This window comes from Paramormyrops kingsleyae, chromosome 7 (assembly GCF_048594095.1).
Source record: "Paramormyrops kingsleyae isolate MSU_618 chromosome 7, PKINGS_0.4, whole genome shotgun sequence".
In the NCBI taxonomy this organism is placed as follows: Eukaryota; Metazoa; Chordata; class Actinopteri; order Osteoglossiformes; family Mormyridae; genus Paramormyrops; species Paramormyrops kingsleyae.
In genome coordinates this window covers 24,843,430-24,864,387 of record NC_132803.1, presented here as the reverse complement: position 1 = coordinate 24,864,387, position 20,958 = coordinate 24,843,430, and the positions used below count along the sequence as shown (strand labels likewise).

General features: G+C 42.4%; 2 long non-coding RNA genes across 4 annotated transcripts; one reads left to right on the top strand and one right to left on the bottom strand.

Annotated features, from left to right (window-relative positions):
• Positions 1-5,230: 5,230 nt before the first annotated feature.
• Positions 5,231-8,399, top strand: LOC111839112 (uncharacterized). 3 transcript variants are annotated; one of them, XR_002837027.2, is made up of 3 exons: positions 5,231-5,386; positions 5,879-5,983; positions 8,233-8,399. It is a non-coding gene; the product is annotated as an uncharacterized lncRNA (long non-coding RNA). The 3 variants fall into 3 exon arrangements; XR_011992249.1 differs by having other exon boundaries at positions 5,876-5,983; XR_011992248.1 differs by lacking the exon at positions 8,233-8,399 and adding an exon at positions 6,691-6,840.
• On the bottom strand, positions 7,109-18,387 carry LOC140592024 (uncharacterized). Its single transcript, XR_011992247.1, has 4 exons — positions 18,314-18,387; positions 11,105-11,145; positions 8,040-8,080; positions 7,109-7,891 (listed from the first exon to the last, which is right to left on the bottom strand). It is a non-coding gene; the product is annotated as an uncharacterized lncRNA (long non-coding RNA).
• Positions 18,388-20,958: the final 2,571 nt, after the last annotated feature.

Below are 20,958 nucleotides of genomic sequence, written 5' to 3'. Positions count from 1 at the left end.
TGTGTGTGTGTGTGTGTGTCATGGTCACGTTTTACTAATTTGTTTCCACAATGTATTAAATCATGGTCATGTTTCACTCAATCATTCCCTTGTTTTAATTAAATCGTGGCCACATTTTATTAATTCATTCTCACAATATATTAATAAATATGTCAATGATATTTCTAACTTTTATCATTATGTCTTGAGCGAGTCTCTGTAGGACTAAAACAATCAGCAACTTATTTTTCATTTTCATTTTTTTCATTTTTTTCATTTTTTGAAATGACAGAATATTTAACAGCATAAACACCAGCAAGTCGCACCAATACTGTCTATTTGGAATATACTTTAACATTATGTCTGTAGTAAATTCAACAATGATATATGACTGAAAAAATCCAAAATCATCATTTCATGTGTTACAGCGTCATTGCTGGTGAAATATGAGATAGTTCTGCATTTCACAACGTCACATTCATTCTCTAGATTAAAATGGATTTTCTTTCTTTGTGTCACTGTGTAAAACAGTGAATGAAAGGAGCTCTTGCTTTGATGATCTTATGAGTAAACTGAGTGTTAGTAATCAGAGAAGATTCTTCATTAATGGATTCACCAAAGAGAAAGGGCACATTGAAATGGCACTGGCCACCTATTGATTGAATAGCAGCATTTACTCATACTTCACAATGGAGAAAACACCTTGTTTTGCAAGTAATAATTCAGCTGCTTTGTGACACAGAGGCCTAACACGAGCCTGCTGGTGTAAACAAAGAGATTCCCCAAGTTCCATTATCTTCCAGCAGATTCCTGCATATTACAGACTGCAGAAAAAGATTGAGGCGTATAACCAGGTCACATTCCTCAGAAGTGACACGACGGCTTCTCTTAGGGCTTCCCTGACGACCCTTAGCACCAATGAAGTGAAAGCCAGCCTTTGAGAAGCGAAACCATGGAGACGCCTGCACTGATTCACACAATGTAAACTTCCTGTTTCATTCTGTAAAGAAGTCACAAAGGTGACAGAATACTCACAGTTACATTACTAATTGGCATCTGCCTGAATGTATCGCGCCAGAAATTGTTACGCATAACTACACACACATAACACATTGTTGAAATTGATTAATAACGTAAATGGTATCTATAACCAAGTCCCGGTTTTAAAATTTCAGTTTAAAAAATCTCAGCATGGCGAAGACATTTCCTGCTGAGCTGGTATAGCTGATATATTTTTTTAAATATCAAATTGTGTGATAGACATTCTTCACGCCAGACACAGAAATTCACAATCGGTTTCCTTCGTCCATTTTAAGTCATGATACTTTTTCATTCATTTTAAAGGTGTTTTTCTTGAACACAGCATGACTGCAGCTCAGAGTATTTGCAGGGACATGAACAGAAGGAGGCCTTCACCGTGTCTCAGTTGGTAGTTCGTAGCTTCCTAGGTTGGGGGTTTAAATCCTGACTCTTCTCTGTGTAGGAGGAATTTACATGCCCACCCCCCACCATATTATGAGGGTTTCCAGACAAAAGGCATGCAGTTAGAATTACTGGCATCTGTATATTATCTGCAGTGTACCTGCCCAGTGAGAGTCTGCAGTCCAATCCTGGGCATCCACCTGTTTTTTGACTCCCTGTCCAGGACAAGTGGATGGATGAACAGAAGCTACAGAAGTTCTGGGGTGAAGATCCCCTCCGTTTTTAAAAGTGCAATTTCTGCAAACACCATTAACAGCTGCCACTTGTGGGGGACAGATCATCAAAATATTCCCAGTATGACCAAAACAGGCCCCCACATTTTCGAGCCGTTCTGCTCCACATTCAGCTCCACACTAACCACACAGTCCCATGCTCTCACTCCCACCGCAGTGTAAACCCTCTCAGACAGACACTTTAATCTTCCTGCATCTTGATTGCGTGCAAGAGAATAATGCAGCCTTTCTGTCTTCAGGTTATAAACAATAAGCCTACAAGTCAGAGTCAAATCATTACCAGTTTCCAGTTCCTCGAGTAAAACTGGAACTGTGAACTGGTCATGGTATCATGGTGGTCTGGTCCTGCAGAGTCTTGTCCTTTGGCTATGAAACCCTGCCCATGGACATGTTCTAGCAATTGATGAGTCTTGGCTCTGATTTGTCATAGTGTCCCATATTTTCCATGGGTTTATTGCAAAGGAAATGCAGCATGCTTGTAATCTTAAGGTATTATATGCTTACAGCATTATAAGCTTTGGAGTAGTCATGCTTCTCGGGACTCACACTATAGAATAGCTGTTCTATGGCAGTGTTTCCCAAGCCGGTTCTCAGGGACCCACAGACCCCTCCCAGCTCCCAAAACGTAGTCTGCAGCTCTCCTAGGACCATATTAGGAAACACTGCCCTGGGGCAATACCAATACAGTGCACTCAGACCTGGGCACAGATTGCACACTTTATGTTTATAACCTAATAGGATAATCAACCCTTTTCCTTCTAACCTCCGTGACTTATTACACATTGTAATGTAAATATATTGTTCAAACTTTGTGTAAATCCATCCTTAACATGAGCACTGTACAGAATTGAATCTTTTTCAGATGTACATTAACCAAGTGAAAACAGAACGCTTGGTCACCTGCCGTCCTGTCACTGTCAAACGGAGGCCATGGGTACAAGAGATTGACAAAAAAAAGGCCTCACCAAGCAATATTTATCAAAGAATTATACTTTCAACAATTAGCTGTTTATTGTAAAATGTATTAGTCTGTCATTATTGCTAGTAGCGACTGACTAACCCTACCTATCAGAGAAATGTTGGTATTTATTGGGTTGTATCACTATGTCATCTACTGACCATTCAGTTGTCTGAAAATGATGGTGCTCGACCGTGTGCTGGTGCTGCGTCATGGTGTTTCAGAAATGAAGACTTGACTAGGGGGAAGTGCGATGACTTCATGTTTATTTTACGGCTCCTGTTCAAATATTCTGAGCTGGATAAAATCTAGCACAGAAATGGCTGTCTAGGAAGAAAATTAAAATCTTCTTTGACGTTTTTGATGATGCCAATTCTAAAAGACAGACATGCAACACTAACATGATTCAGTGTGGAGAAAGACTGAGACTGCATGGTCCCCCCCCCCCGACTGTGGGCGTGGCCCTGTGGCATTCCAGGGCCTCCTCTGTGTGCCCCAGCTCTGACTCCCCTCTCGCTTTGGTTTCCCTTTCAAAGGCCTGAAACGGTGCTGTTGTCATCGTAACACCTTGTGTTTCCATCAGCTGTCAGTGTTACACCTCATGAGCTGAGGTATTGTCCCGTGTTTAAGTTCCTACTCCTTAATTGGTGCCATCAATACACACCAGAGATGTATAAGACATATCCAGGTGTGTGTGGGCTGGGGGGGGGGGGGGGGGGGGGGGTTGGAGCACACCAAATGTCCCCACAATGTGGCAAAATCTGTTACTTTTTAGCTTGTGTGGAATATTTTTCAGGTATTTTTAAACCTTAATTTTCTAAAAAAAAAAAAAAATCTTTGATTGCAATCTGAAAACAAAATATGCCTAAAACATATAATATAGTTTGGGGCTGGGTCAGGGATAAGGTCATCATTAGAAGTGAAGAAGTGAATGGATAGTGTGTGTGTTGGGGGAGTTGGGTGGTCAGATATACATTACATTGTGGGGACCAAATGTCTGACTTTGGGGAATCCTTTTTTCAGTCCCCACAAGGGGAAATTCAATTTTATAAAAATCTGTGACTGCAAACAAAAAACTAAAAATGCCAAAAATCTTGTATTTGTCATTGTTAGCATTAGCATTTTTCCCATAGAAATGAATGAGTGGTCCCCACAAAGATATGATTACAGGTCTGTCTGTCTGTCTGTCTGTCTGTCTCTCTCTCTCTCTCTCTCTCTCTCTCTGTGTTTGTGTGTGTGTGTGTGTCTGTGCGAGCGGGTTTGCCTATACTTATGGGGACATAATGTCCCCATAACGTGATAAATATCCGGTTTTTTTTCCCTAATGGGGACCGGTTTCCTGGTCCCCATAAGGGAAAACTCTATTTTATAAAAATCGTTGACTGCTATGAAAAAACTAAAAATGCAAAAACTCTTATATTTTGTTAGGTTACTTATGGTTATGGTTAGGGCAGGGTAGGGGTTAAGGTTGTCATAGTTAGCGTTAGGTCCCCATAAGGATATGTTTACCCTATATGTGCGTGTGTGTGTCTGTGTGTGTGTGTGTGTGCGTGCGCTCACCCCGCTACATCAGACTGCCATGGGATAAGATCCAGCTTCCCAGAAGGTTTGAATCCCATGACCAGCAGAGTAAAAATGTCTCCGTTGTACCCCTGAGTGCGGCCCTTCACCCCCCCCCCCCCCACTCCAGAGACGCTCTCTAAAGCTGCTCTCTGACCCCAAGCTCGTTGTCCTCATGCGTATGTCTCTTTAAACAGAACTGTGTGCTAAATAAATAAATGTAGTGTGAAATGCAATGCCGAGGCATATTTAGCTTTGCCTAATTTTAAAGCAACACTTTCTAAGTAACGAAAGCAGGTCAGTTCATGAAGTACGTGGAGAGCGACCAAGCTGCGTATACAGTTTTATTAAGCATACCTCCATCCATGCATTCATCTTCCAGACACAGATCCCAGTGAGAACCTAAGGGGATTCTGGGACCCATCCTGGCCAGCACAGGGCACACCCTAGGTGGTATGTTAAGTATAATTCCCCAAAGAAAACTTAAGCAGCTCTTCCACCCACATGGGGAAAATGGTGTCATGAGCAGGAATGTGCTGTGTTCCTCAGATACGGTCAGTGACCTCTTTGTCACGATGTGTCCCATTGTAATTCTCCCCTGAGTCATTTTTTTCTGGACATTGAACAGCGTCCACAAGCCATATATAGGAAGAAAGGGATCACATTAGCAGTCTCACAGTGCCTGGCGCAAAGCAGCAGGGCGGTCGATAAAGGCAGCTTTTACTGGAGGGGTACAAAACGTTCATGATTATCAAGCACAGCACATTGCTCCATCATCAGAAAGCAACCTGACACAAAGCCCACTGCCCAGGTTTACACAGGAAAGGCCTAAGAGGGGTGGCGCAGGCAGCACAGTGAAAACACAGGCCATGATGCACTTCCCATCCTGAGCTGGGTGTATGCAGCCTGCTAATCTCATACAGCCTTAATTACTCAGCATCTTTATTTCTGCCTGCTTGTATCGACACGTGGACTTTAACCTAAAGCAAAGCAGACGTCAGAAAGGGCAAAGAGCAAATTTCAGTCCACGGGATACGTGTTCTAGAAAATTAATATAAATGTAACTAAAGTTTTTTGTTGGATTACGTGAGGACTGAGAGAGGATTGGTAATATGCTTGGCTTTGGCTCATTGGTGCGCACATCTCAAAAAGAACAAAAAATGGACTGAGTGAGGTTTGGAAATTTGCTCTTCAATTGTTCTATTCTTTATTTAGGGGCAGGAGCAGGTCAGAAATGATTTTTAAAAATTGTTTGCATTGCTATTTATTTGATTTTAAGACAATGACTTAATATTACCTATGATGACCGCTAAAAATGGGTAAAGGGCAAAGTAAAATCTGAAATTCACATACCCAGTGGTGGGTAGTTCAGGTCCAGAGAGTAAAAGTCCGGCCCAAGATTTTGTTTCAACCAACCAGTTGAGTACTCTGTGATTGTGACTCTTTATACTCAACTTGTTGGCTGAAACAAAATCTTTAACTCTTTGGACCTGATCTACCCACCTCTGCACATACCTGTATATGAACCTAGAAAGTCTGATGTTTGCCATGCAGTGTAAGCTTAGCATTCTGGTAATGGGTGGCTTTTAGAGGTCACCGTGTTTTTTGATGTCATTGTTTTCGCAATCCGTTTCTGTCCCTATTTCATGATTTACGGAACAAGAAGAAGATGAGATAGAAGAATGATGGGGTCCAGATCCTCCGTGATCTTCTTGCTTGATGTGCACCATGTTTGCAAAACAAGGCATACATGATTCTGATGAAAAGGAAGGTGAGCATTTTGCTAAGCCTGAAGAAGCATCGTGGATTTCCAGGCAACCAGCTTAAGCTCATAATCAACATCTTTAGCTAGACCACTTAGACAAACCCCATATCAGGACAGTATGAATTAACGGTAAAGATTGTTTTTAAAGCTACTGGGCTGGGACACTGATGTAAGGTTTAGTTTCTGCAGTCAGGAGCGTCGCTAGACATTTATGAAAAGGGGGCCAAATCCTAAATCTTTACTAGAGGGGTTCCCTAATAAGAACACACTATTTAACCTAAATAGCATACTTTTTTTTTTGGGGGGGGGGGGGGGGGGGCTCCAACCCCCCTAAAACGGCCAATGAGGCCATAGGAATCATTCAGTCATAAAACATTTTTTTTATGACTGAAACAAGAACCACAGTAAACTTAATCTGCATCTACTTGGAATAAAGTTCCATAAATAACCAAAACATATCCTATCAGTATTAATAAACCGCATTTTATGCCCTAATTACTTAAATGTGAAGCAGCATAATTAGTATAATTGTGTAGTTTCATGATTTTATCATGCAGAAAAAAATTCAGTGGAAATTGTGCTAATACCAGACTTGAAGTCATGTTAGATATGTTCGATACGAGGATGCATTTTATTACTGACAAAAGGCACCCATTTTTCAGGGAGTCTGTACGTTGATATCTATCAAATATCTAACCACTTATCTAATTCAGGGTCATGAACAAGGAGCCTTTGCCAGGAAGTACAGGTCCAAAGAGCAGCTGGAATGTGGTGTCAGTCTATCACACGGCACAACAAACAAGGGACGACGTAGAGACACCAGTACTGCTAAGCCATCTGTCATTGATGGATGCATGCAATCACAAGGAGAACGTGTAGTGTCCCCCCCCCCCCCCCCCCACAGACACACAAACACAGCACCAGGGCAGGAATTAAACCCACAACCCACAGAGGTAACACTTTATTTCAGGGGGCAAAAATTATGCAGTAGTACACTTATATTTAATGCATTAATTAACCAGAAAATAAGTACTAGTTTTGTACTAATCTCATGTTTGTTCATTATTACTAAGTCATAACGGTTCATGTATTTCATGCAGTTACTGTATTTGTTCATGATTTGTACTTGAGTATTAACTGAGTTACTAAGGCTACATTCACATTATAAGCCACATTGTCCATTCCGATTTTCTGCTTAGATATGATTTGCCTGTCTTGATGGTTCACATTCATAATTACAAGTGACCTGTATCTAACTATAATTTGAACACATCTGTCCTCCTAAACAGCTTACAGTACATGCTCACATTGATACGTTTTTACGCAAGTCATCTGTATCACCAACAACCAAAAAATGCTCAGTATAGTGCAAACGTATAAGCAAAAAAACATATGACTTGTGATCGGTCACATGGCTATAAATCAGATACGGATCCAATCTAGAGCCACATATGAACGTGACTCAAATCTGATTTGTGTGCCCACACCATCCATCCATTTTCTGCAAGCACTTGTCCTATTCAAGGTCATGAGGGGCCCAGCGGGTATGGGTGCGGGGCAGGGATCATCCCAGGTTGGGGCAGCCCTGCATACCATTCACACATACAGGCAATCTGGTAACTCCAATAAGCTTCAGTGTGTTTCTGGATTGTGGGGGGAAACCAGAGTACCCAGAGGAAACCTTATAATGACATGGAGAGAACATGCAACCTCAACACACATGGAAATCTGGTCCCAGAGGTGATGGGGCAACAGGGCCATCCACTGCACCACTGTGCCGCCATCCACTGCACCACTGTGCCGCCATCCACTGCACCACTGTGCCGCCATCCACTGCACCACTGTGCCGCCATCCACTGCACCACTGTGCCGCCATCCACTGCACCACTGTGCCCCCCTGTGTATCAATACAACCTGAAAAATAAGATCGGAGTCACATTCAGGCAAAACATCAGATCTGAGTCATTTCAGCTTTTTAGGGTGAATGTAGCCCAGGTTACTTGTGCTTCTCACATATAGTGTTACTCCCACAAAATAATACTAAATAATATTGTGAGCTCACCGTTTATTCCTGATAACATGTTTCTCTTGCTGATTCTTTATCTGGAACAGAAAGTTTAATTAAACAGCAAGCTAAAAACGACTGAATAGCTAAATCTTTGAAATGGTTAGGGAATTCAATTTTATTTTATTTGTATAGCACATTTTCACAACATTGCATTGCCTCAAACGCTTTACATTTTCCCTGCCCACAGCCCCCAGTGAGAACCCAGAGGCGACAGTGGCACGGAAAAACTCCCTAGAAGGAAGAAACCTCGGAAGGAACCAGACTCTAAGGGGGAGCACATCCTCCAGGGGCCGGCAGAGGAAGTCAAATGAGCAAGATGACGAAGTCCCAATTCACACTGTCCCAATTTTAACATTTGAGTCTCAAAGCGGGGGGGGGGGGGGGGACAGGCAGATGATGGCAGGTGGGTGCTGGTGCTGCTTCAGATGGCAGGACGGACAGTGTTATAGCAGCAGAGCATGCAGGAGAGACGTCACAGGCAGTGTTATAGCAGCAGAGCATGCAGGAGAGACGTCACAGGCAGTGTTATAGCAGCAGAGCATGCAGGAGAGACGTCGCAGGCAGTGTTATAGCAGCAGAGCATGCAGGAGAGACGTCACAGGCAGTGTTATAGCAGCAGAGCATGCAGGAGAGACGTCGCAGGCAGTGTTATAGCAGCAGAGCATGCAGGAGAGACGTCACAGGCAGTGTTATAGCAGCAGAGCATGCAGGAGAGACGTCGCAGGCAGTGTTATAGCAGCAGAGCATGCAGGAGAGACGTCGCAGGCAGTGTTATAGCAGCAGAGCATGCAGGAGAGACGTCACAGGCAGTGTTATAGCAGCAGAGCATGCAGGAGAGACGTCGCAGGCAGTGTTATAGCAGCAGAGCATGCAGGAGAGACGTCGCAGGCAGTGTTATAGCAGCAGAGCATGCAGGAGAGACGTCGCAGGCAGTGTTATAGCAGCAGAGCATGCAGGAGAGACGTCGCAGGCAGTGTTATAGCAGCAGAGCATGCAGGAGAGACGTCACAGGCAATGTTATAGCAGCAGAGCATGCAGGAGAGACGTCGCAGGCAGTGTTATAGCAGCAGAGCATGCAGGAGAGACGTCGTATGCAGTGTTATAGCAGCAGAGCATGCAGGAGAGACGTCACAGGCAGTGTTATAGCAGCAGAGCATGCAGGAGAGACGTCGCAGGCAGTGTTATAGCAGCAGAGCATGCAGGAGAGACGTCACAGGCAGTGTTATAGCAGCAGAGCATGCAGGAGAGACGTCACAGGCAGTGTTATTTCAGCAGAGCATGCAGGAGAGACGTCGCAGGCAGTGTTATAGCAGCAGAGCATGCAGGAGAGACGTCGCAAGCAGTGTTATAGCAGCAGAGCATGCAGGAGAGACGTCGCAGGCAGTGTTATAGCAGCAGAGCATGCAGGAGAGACGTCGCAGGCAGTGTTATAGCAGCAGAGCATGCAGGAGAGACGTCACAGGCAGTGTTATTTCAGCAGAGCATGCAGGAGAGACGTCGCAGGCAGTGTTATAGCAGCAGAGCATGCAGGAGAGACGTCGCAGGCAGTGTTATAGCAGCAGAGCATGCAGGAGAGACGTCACAGGCAGTGTTATAGCAGCCGAGCATGCAGGAGAGACGTCGCAGGCAGTAGGGCGAGCAGGCCGGAAAGAGACCACAGGTAGTGGCAATGTTGCAGGCAGCGAAGTAGGCAGGACATCTTAATAATTTAGGATATCCTATTCAATTTTCAAAAAAATTATGCATAGATAAAAACATACTGTATGTCTTATAAAAACCCATCCATATTTCAATCACTTATCTGGTGTAAGGTCGGCTTGTTTTGCCTTTTTGGCAACTCTGTTGAAAAAGTGTCAGAGGCAAGATTGTATCTAACTTGGGAACGGCCAAACCACAGAGACATGTCTAAACCCAGACCTGTGAGAAACGCAGGAACTGTGGGAAATGCCGCATTGTTCCGGAAGCCACTGAGTCATTGCGCCCCACATCAAGAGGAGTCTCTGTATGCCCTAATACTCAGACCCAGCACTTGGTCACAGTGCTCATTGTATGTAAGAGACAGCTCACTTCACTGTGGGATATGAAGGACATTAGTGCTCCAGCCCACCAGACCACATCTGAGTCAGAAGATATGTGAGACAATGTAAACAAGCAGGGAAACGTGCTGGTATCTTTCTCCCTAGAGAAACTAGACCTGCTTGGTAATTAAAGATATCCTGCAGATTTTGGGGAAGAGTAGGCAATTCAGAGCTGTAATATACGTTGTTAATCTATATTTTACACCGGTACTAACAATACAGACAGAAGATGTGCTAGCTAAATTGATGGGGGTCAGGAATCTGAACATGTATCCACAATTTCACGATTTTGTTTTAATCGTGCATTGGCAGTGTTTTTACATCTGCAGTCACGTTATTGAGCTGGACTGACTTAAACATTTCAGATGCATGTACTGTGAAGTTCTGTCAGTCGACAAGGACAAGGATTACGGAGAGAGTCTAAAAATGTGCCGGTTGTGCGGATGATGGTTCTTCCTCTTTTTGTGCTGATTATTATTATCTCAGGGATGCTACAGAGGAAGTGTCCACTCAGCTGCCTTTTGTTCTATTGTTCAGCATCTGCAACGTGTGAACCAGAGGAAGAGGGACGAATGAAGCTACAGGGCTCTGTCAATGCTCACATCTAGGCAAAAGGTTGCAAATTTTTCCAGTAACCTGGTGAATTTCTTGGTAGGTTGCAATCCCTATTTACCAGTTTAATTCGGGTTCTATTTATTTAAGAAGAGCATAGAATAATGCCGCACAAAATGGACGCATGCTAATGCTACTTCTTGCTAGCTTAGATTCATTCATTCTTAGTACCTGTTTGTTCTATTCAGGGTCACAACCCAGGAATGGAGTATCAACCCATTGCACTCACAGCTTGGTACCTTCAACTCATGTTTTTGGACTGGGGGCAGAGACCAGTGCCCCCACCATGAGGAGAACAGGCAAACTCCACACACATAGAGCCACGGCGGCGACACGAATGCTGGTCCCCGAGGTGTGAGACGATCATACCTCCAAGCTTCAGTGTACTGCTCTCCAAAAGAACACCAGCACTAGAAAGCAAGGGGCCAGTTCAGTATGCGAAACATCTCTCCACAAAAACTGTGAAATAGTCCATCCCATGGGACTTTCCTACTATTTCAAGGAATTATTATTATAGGAGAAACTAAGGAACTGAAATCATTTTTGTGTTACTTTTTCTGATGAATGTTAATTACGGTTACAGATCAGGAATTGTGGATTTTATTAGTCTTTTTTCTAATCATTACCTTCCTGATTAACAGAACTAATGAAAGACCTGAGACTCTAGTGAACCTGTGACCGAGTGTCTAATTCTCCAGGCAGGGGAGGTTTTTCCTGCAATGTTGATTGCAAATCCACCTGTGCCCCCTCTGTCAACAAGTGGAAAGCATTCAAGGAACCTTCAGGCAATTATCTTCAGAGAAGAATAGCTTATCTTCAAGACTTATGCCTGCTGAGGGTTCGAATCTCCCCTGTGAATGAGTCCAGTGTCTTTCTTAACGTTTTAGGTCAAAAAGTCCAGCCTGCCCTTCATTCCTATAGCAATATTTCATGTCTTTCCTGCTGCCAGGAGAGACTGCACACACAACCGTAGGATAATGTGACAAGTTCCTTGTGCTTCAGACCACCCACAGTCCAGAGATAAACCCCTAGCTTATGCCCCATTCCCTCTTTAGCATTGTACAATGAGTGCCGGTGGTGTCTGGTAGCTTGGTAACATGGACTGGACTGAACCTACAGTAGGCAAAACAGCTCATTAATGACTTAAAGAAGACTTAGAGAATACTACCCTACAATGCTTTGCTTTTGAAGGGCTTCTCTTGTTTAAGCAAAATGCCTAGTCAGTTTATACTCTGGTGAGGCATGTTTTTTTTATATCAGGGTGTGGCAGTGTAACCTGTGGTCAGCTCTGGGAGCCACAACTAGATACAAAAAAAGCTCAGTTAGAAGATGATTTACTTATAAGACAACTGGTATAATTTGTTATGAATGTGTTTATAATTCTAATGATTGAGTAAAACATGACCATGATTTAATACATTGTGGAAACAAATTAGTAATACGTGACCATGACACACACACACACACACACATATACATATATATCCCCATAATCATATCTCTAGGATAATCTCTATATATCTCTATGTTTAGGAATATATTTTTTATTTGTGGTGTATTTTTTATTTTTTTATGAATGGTGAATTAATTTTCCTATTTTCCGTGAGGGAATACAGATATGTAAACCATGAAAATGCTTTATCTTAGTGCTCAATTACTGTTTTTACGGTCTCAGAGCCTCCACAAGGCTATGTAATATGATTTCTGTAAGTACAGTAAGTCACACCATGACCTTTCAGATGGATCAAACACATGGGCGTGCAGAGTTCTACTGATGAGCCGCTTAAAATTGTGTTAGGAATGTCACATCTTGTTACAAAGTCAATAATTACACGAAAAGGATTGTGTCAGCCATCAACAACAAAACAACAATAACAACAACAATAATATTATTAGGGGTTGTTCTTGTTATTATTCATTTAAGATGGATTCATAACAGAATATTGTAATTTTCCAAGTAGCGTCTTGTTCATATCTTGTTATCTCTTCAGCTATCACATAACAATTATTTCAAGCTGAATATTTTATGGATTTGAACTACAAAAAAAAACTGACAGATAGAACAAATATACCTCTTAATGCGTTGAGGTGGAGATGTTCTGTATTAATCTGGAGGAGAGCTTGACTGAAGGGGAATTTGGAGATTTAGAGCTGTTGGGCAAGAGCTGATTGGACGGCATCCACTTGGCTGCAAATCAATCACTCGAAGAGCTAATGCACCCACAGACCCCCCCTCTGCATAATGGATGAGAGAGCAGCTGCTCTACCATGGGTTTGTCTCAGCAATTAGAGAAAGTGTCCTCCACCTTTGCTGCTAATTTCTGAGCTGACTTTCTTGCCCATTACTGTATCCTAAGTGGCACATCTGGGTCAGATTTGAAGCTGCTTTGTCTAATGCCATCTTTCAGTAAATGTTTTTGGCGGAAACAGCCGCTGTATATAAATAGCTAATTAGATCACCAATTAAAGTCTACGCTCCAAAGTTTATCGAACATATAATTACAAATGTATCATGGAACTCTCAACATATATAAACTGTTTATGATAAATGTTATGGTTTTGATTAATTAACATGTTAACTCTGGAGAACTTAAAACTATGTAGTGGGAAATGATATTCAGTAACAGAATATGAAGCGAGTAGCAAGAGGGATAAATGGCAAATTCTCAGCTTGCAGTATCTTCAGATTAACACTGGAATGCCTGTTTTTATGTGCATGCTACTACAAGCACTGAAATGTGATTTTGTTGGCCCACATGCTTTTTTGTAAGCTTGCAGGTAGAAAATAGGGCTTTATCGTCAGCCTGCATCAGCATGAATGGCCAGCTAACAACAGCCCAGAAATATTTCAGGGGAAATGTTTGTAGGTCACACAATGTTTGTTTGTCTACAGACGAAACCCAAAGAAGCTGGAGTGTTTTAATTATCTCGTAAAGTTTTTCCTAACGCTTAAAACAAACCCAAAATTTAATTCTGCAAGAGCAGTGTTACAAGTTAACGTCAAAGTAACTAACAATGTTACATAAACTTAAGAATAAACAAATTAGTTAACAAGTCTGTAGGATACATGCCATCAAAATTCCAGGTCACGTTTGAATGAGTTTTATATGAAGACACTTCTTTTTACGTGAATCTAGAGGACAAGTAATACCGCTTAGTCTCTTCTGTGTTTCGGGTTTTAAGAGCTTAGTGACCTTTAGAGGTCCTTGTCAGTAGACAGAAGAGAAACTGTGGCTGCATTTTTATTTGCGTGAGTCACACACAATTCATCCAAGGGAGTTTTCACATGATCAACATGCTTTTCTCAAAATCTCAGTGATAGAGGCTTTGTTATCATCAGTTTGACACTCTGACCTAAGGGGCCAAAGTAGTATATTTCACTCATCCCTTGAGTCATTTTGTTCCCCTGTAGCTTATCTGCATTCCCAGCAGTGAGAATGATCAGGGGGGACCCTAGCCAACCAAAGTGCGGTGATTGTGGAGCTCACACACTTAAATGACCCCTGTGTTTCAGGCAGGGCCTTGATGGACAACCACAGGTGAATGTCCAAATGTGGCACAATACATCTGTAGGAGAACAGAACATCAGAATGGTATACAAGGCAATAAAAACATCTCACAAGTGGTAATAAAGTCTAATAAAGTGCTCCATGTTTAGCCTTTCTATTGTTTTGTATTTCATGGTATTATTCTCCAAGGAAATCAAGTAAAAGTTTGAATCTGAAGGGATTAAAGACTAAACATCACATCTCATGTAAATAACCATGAAACTCTCCATGCATTCCCAAACGTCAAGCAAATAATGAGAAACTCTACAATAACACAATCACCAAAAAAAAAAACGCAATACCCTCTCTAACCAGCCGTGATCTCATCTAGAACTGAGCTTGGCAGCTGCTTTTTTCATCTTTAAACTGTGCAGTGCCCCAGGCTTCCTATCCACCCCCCCAACAAAAAAATATCCCACTAACATTGTGTGATTTAGGCTTGTTTCAATATGTTAAATCAGCTATAGACCTCTTGATGCACATAATAAGCTGTTTTTTTCTTCCAGCTATTCTCTTAATTATACTTAATTGCGATGTAAAATACATTCATCACATGATTCAAATAATACAGTGAAACATTTTACTTGAGGACTTCCAATCTGTTTGCTAGTGAACAAGCCGCATACTGCAGTCACAGAAACGTGACCTTATATGCCAAGAAAAGAATATATTATTTTATTATAAGATTATATGGATGAACACAAGTTACATGACAAGTCACTATAACTGAACTTTAGATTCATGCAATCAAATGTTTTTACAAAAGTTAAAAAAAGTTTTATTTTTGACAGGCAGCATTGAATAACATTTCCAGGTGTATGATGCAGCCCTGGGTTCGGTCCCGGGTCCTTTCTCTGTCTCCCCATGTTTGCGTGGGTTTTCGTCGGGGGCTCCTGTTTCCTCCCATGGTCCAAAAGCGTGCAGGCTAGGCTGATTGGTGAGTCTAAATTGGCCCTGTAGTTGTGTGAGTGTGTGTGTGAGTGTGTGTGTGTGTGTGTGTGTGAGTGTGTGTGTGTGCGCCCTGCAGTGTGTTGGAGACTGCCCAGGGTTGGTTCCCGCCTGCACCCGTTGTTCCCAGGATAGCCTCCAGTCCCCCCCCGTGACCCCAGTTGGGATTCAGCGGTTACGGTGATGGATGGATGGATGTATGGATCGATGGATCGATCGATGGTGTATGATGCTTTTATACCTTTGCAAGTGCTGTAATCTAAGATAGAAAAGCAGCGATCAGCATTGGACGGCAAGGATCCTACACATACAGAATAAATACAGCTAATGTTAAAAATATAGCTGCAAGTAGTGACTTTGATTACGCTGATTCTGCCCATAGGTTACAATGGAAATTAGCTAATGCAAATTATTGATAAGTGAACATTTTGATGAATTATAGACAAAAATATTGCATTCATAAAACATGGGAAGATTGCAACCAAAGGGAAGAATTTTAGTTTTCAACACAGAGTTTGTTTGAACACTATTGTTTGTCAAACAAATAATATAGTGAAAGCCATTTCTTCATAGATCTAAGAAACTAAGAAGTTGTTTTTTAATTTGTTCAGTTTTTCCAACACATTCACACTCTACGCAATGATTAGACAAAATAACAGATGAATAAATGAAAGTAAAAATGGAAGAGCAGTGAGAGCAACATAACATGCGACTCAAACATCTTCATCTTCATCTTGTGTTTTTTTGGCACTGCCGTGATGGGGCGAATTTCCCCCCCCTGAAATAGCCACTGAAGGGGCGGATTTGTGACCCCTGGGGCCACCCGTTCAAACTCGGGGGGGGGGCACTTAAAGCCATTATCAGATTCTAGGGCCCACATGGTTCTCTGGCAGCCTGTCATACTGATGACTTCAGCAGATGGCGACGTGATTAACTGCAACACCAGAGAATCTCATAAAACATTAAGCAGGATGCGCGAAGGTAAATTATGAAGTCATGGAGCCAGGATAAGGATTACAGTCATAAGCAAACATCTCCTAAGGGACAGCTGGCCGATTATTGTAACACTGCGATCTCACAGCAGAGGGTGGGAGCTCACAGACACAATGTTGCTACTTCTGGAAATATTCCATAGTAACACTGGAATCCAGGGTCACAATTGAATGTCACAATTTAAGTCTTTTTGTGCCAACTATTTAAAGGAGTAGGTATGTGAAATGCTGTAGTTATATGCAGTTTTATTGCGTATAAGCCAATTGTTTATAGATTTATAGGCCAGGGTGAATAACTTGCCTAAGCACACTCTGTGAGGGCACTTTAAGAGCGATACCGTGCAGTAATTAGTGCTTGGGTGTTGGGTATGTCTGTATGTGCAGCCATAGCTGAGGTGTGGCACATCGGAATGTTATCTCTGCATTCCTAGCAACACCCACCCATTTATTTTGACGCTGTGCTGCCATGGAAACCCGGCCGGGAAAAAAAAGGCATTGAATCTATCGGCTTCTACTCACATCCTGTCAGCCACTTGAAGGGCTTTAATTTCTGTTTTCAGTTTCCTTCCACGGCACGACATCTCACATAAACGTGCTCATTAGGGAATAACCTGGTGCAGCAGGTGTGCGACTGTTTGCTCCTCAACGCTATTCTAGTACAACTAAAGTCAACTGCATAGGTGCACTTACATGTGCAATATGATAATGTAGTTTCCACAAAATAAATATTTCTATTTACATTGATAGAGACTAAGGAGAACAATTGTTGAAACCTGTCTATTGGATTTGCAGTAATTGAAAAAAAGAAAAACATGCATTGGTTTAAGCCCTACTTGTTTTCGTTTTGTCAAATGGTTATTTTGAAATATATGTGTTGGGTACGTACCCTGATATTGGTAAAGCTGTTCACATTAATAGAGGAAAAAACTTTCATGTACATAAACGCTTTTTTGTTTCAGAGTTTAATAAACTGTATCACTGCTTAGAACAGGGCTAATGGGTCTGAAACAGGACTTGAAAGAACCTTAAATGAGATTATAGGTAATCAGAACAGTCTCTTATGTAGTATTAATTGAGTTTTACCTTTTTGGAGAACTACACAGATTCAAAATCCATACAGAGATATGATCATGGAAATAATATTTAACTCAGATTTGAAAATATTCGTCATTGTTTTTGAGCAGAATTTGAAATGCAAATATGCATAATTGAAGCGATTTAAACTAAATACATGGCTGGTCGTGTTCCAACAATGACAGTGAATGAAATATCACAGTATGTTCCATAGCTCCATTATTTGCTGGCTGATTTGAATTGAATTACCCATTTCTGGTAATAATTGCATCATCTTTCTTTTCTCAAATAATGCTGACACTGATGCATAAAGGCACCTGGTTAGCTTTTAGAAAAAGATTAGACTGTGTCTCATTGACTTTCTTTGAAGGTCAGCCTTCTAATGTTTGCTGTTAATATCATAATTAAGTAACTTTTTTGGACCTATGAATTGTTTCTGCATCTGAAATATCTCCAGCTACAGTAAGATAAACACACTCACATCAGCTGGAAAACATACTGAATGTGTCTGTGCTACTTTATATGAAGACATTGTTCCAACTAGTAGCACATTAATTGTTCACATTTGACATTCTCTCAGTGCCAGATAAAGTACAGGCTATCTGCAACTTTCCTTAGATTCCTCTCACTTTCCTGTTCAAGAGTGCATACCAAGCACTTTTTTCTTATTTCCCACAATCTCAGTGGTGAAGGAACTGAAACAATTGCCCACTACAAGCAGTTCCTGTGATTAAACGACAAGTTTAGGATCCTCCATTATCAAAGCGTGACAACTCAGGTCCACCGGAGAAACAGTCACAGATTCGACTTCTGAATCCTTAACACTGCCTGCTGAAGGAGAAGCAGGCCCGGGTGGATTTGTCGCGTGGAGCATTACAGACATTAAAATCCTGCCATCAGCTTCTACACATTACATAACAGTAATACTTAAGGTAGTCATCCATCTAAGGGGAACTGGTGCCAAGAGGCTCCAAGGGCTGTAACTATTTAGCTTAAGATGAAATGATCCACCTCACCTACTTTCTGAGAAGGTGTCAGGTCTCACTATCGCTGTCTGCTGTTCTTCTCCCCTCCACACTCTGGCAATGCCCCCTCTTTAACCAAGGGAACAAATTGAGAAATTGTGTGGTGAGAGTGGAGATAGGGGTGGGGAGTGGGGGTGAGGGTGGGGGTGAGGGCAGGGCAGGGTGGTGGGGGCTCGTCAAGTCCCAGCAATGCTAAGAAAGAAAAAAAAAACCAGACTGGTCAGGCTGGTGGGTCTCGATTCAGCTCCCCTTTCTCCACTTTGTTTTCAGACCCGTAGACCTTTTCCGTTGTTTCCACACCATTTGGTGCATGAAGGACCACGAGCCGACAACACACATAAAGAAAAGCAAGACAATGAAAACACTGTGCTCTCAACACCATCCCAGCCATAAACATATAGGAAAAGTAACAGACTGAAGAATAAAGTGATTTCAGTTACTGGTCCCAGTTACTGTAGAACTTCTACTCTGGGGTGGCACAGCGGTGAGCGCTGTCGCCTCACATATCTGGAACCGGAGTCTGAGGTTCTGCCATGGCTCCAAGTGTGTGGGGTTTGTATGCACTCCCATTCATCAAAGGGGTTTCCTCTGGGTGCTCTGGTTTCCACCCAGAGTCCAAAAAATGTTCTGAGGTTAATTGGAGGTATCAAATTGCCCATAGGTGTGTGTGTGTGTGTGTGTGTATGACAGAGCGAGATACAGAGAGAGAGAGCGAGAGAGAGACTGGTGTGTGTGTGTGTGTGTGTGTGTGTGTGTGTGTGTGTGTGTATGACAGAGCGAGATACAGAGAGAGAGAGAGCGAGAGAGAGACTGGTGTGTGTGTGTGTGTATGACAGAGAGAGATACAGAGAGAGACTGGTGTGTGAGTGTGATCTGTGAAAGATTGGTGTCCCATCCTGGGCTGTTGTCTGCTGTGGGGTCTGGACCCCCCCCCACCCCAAAAAAAAGGATAAACAGTTACAGAAGATGGATGGACCTTCCACTCCACAGCTACCTCTACTTTCCCCTACAATATTCCCACATTCCGACATATTTTTCTCAACTCTTAGTATTTCATTTAATTAGGAGAAACATGGTGAGGGTTTTGCTATTTGGGGAACCATGTTGTGAAGGACTGAAATTACCATTGTGCCATGAAAGCCTAAAATGCACACTATGACATCATTATGAGTTCTGAAATGCTCCTCCTTTGTCATAGACCTTAACACCGTGCCAATCACACCAAACTGCCAATTCATCTCTACTATGGATGCAGCTAAATTCCAAAACAGTGGCATGAAAGCTGCTTCTGTTCAGAACACATTGAGCTTGTCCTTGTAAATGAGATTCCTTCATTTCTGATTTGCTCTGGGATTAAACAGATGTTTAATAATAATAGTTAATTGACATTATCAAACTGATACAAGATGGAGAATTAATATTAGACCTTCTGCTTAAAAGATTAGACTTCTCACTGGACATTCAAAAAATCTTATAAAGATTAAGCTGTAAAACAGCAAAACCTACTGAGACTGATTGGTATTCTGCCTATAATGACTGCCAGTATCGGGTGCCAGGATAATCCATGTATCATCCAACTGATTATCGGCATCAAGGTCTAAGTTGGGCCTGGAGCCTATTCCTGGCACAATAACCGCCTGAATGAGAGGCCATTCCATCACAGGGCACGCACAGACAAACAACTTAGAGACTCCAATTAGCCTAACTGCATTTCTATGTATCGTGGAAGAAAACCAGAAGAAAATCACACAAGGAGAAAACTCCACATAAACTAAGCACAGGGTTGCCAACTTTGGTCAGATTTTCGATTCAAGATAAGTCTTCACACACAAGCACACGCATTTACATGTATGTAACAGTTTGTTACCATGTAAATAGTCTGTAAGGTTTGCAAGCTACCCCAATTCTTTTGATGCAGCTAATGTTAGGTTTATAATGGAATAATATGCAGTAGATTTGCCATAAGATTCCTTGCATGAGCCGGAGAGTCTGAAAGCGTGTCACCCCGGATGCGTGAGGGTTGACAACCCTGTAAGCAGAGATGGAATCTGAACCCCAACCGCGGAGGCAGGAGGTGACAGTGCTACCCACTGAGCCACCAGAATAATGGACTGCTGGATGACCTGACCATAGTAGTTGTGTAAAAGCATAGTCTTTGGAAGGAGAGGCAAATGGGGAACACAGAAGGGCACAGGTCTCAGTTACAGTAAAACTCAGAAAACAGAAGTCAGGGGAAAAAATGTGAAACGGGAGAACTAGCTGGAAGCTTGGCTTGGGCAGAAGGCACAGCCAGCTGTGTGCTGCCGCAGCTCGAAGGCCACTTAAAGGACAGACCGCTGGGGTCCTTGATGGAGTTTGGGCTGTTAGTCGGTTCCAGAGGTCCGTTCTGCTCCTGTGTTGACGGGCCTTCAGAAATATTATCTCTATAAGCATCGCTGTTTGTTCTCACCTGCAGCCTCTGGGCAGAATCTCTTGGTTGGCGTGAGCCGTTTCTCAGACAAGTGATCTTGCTTTTCCCGGTGATCCGTTGGGGGTAGCCATCTCCGGTGCCGTTTTCTCTGAAGCTATTCAACTCACGGCCCCCAAAAGTGTTGCTGACCGACTCCTTCTGGACGTCAGTTGGAGACAGAGCTCCT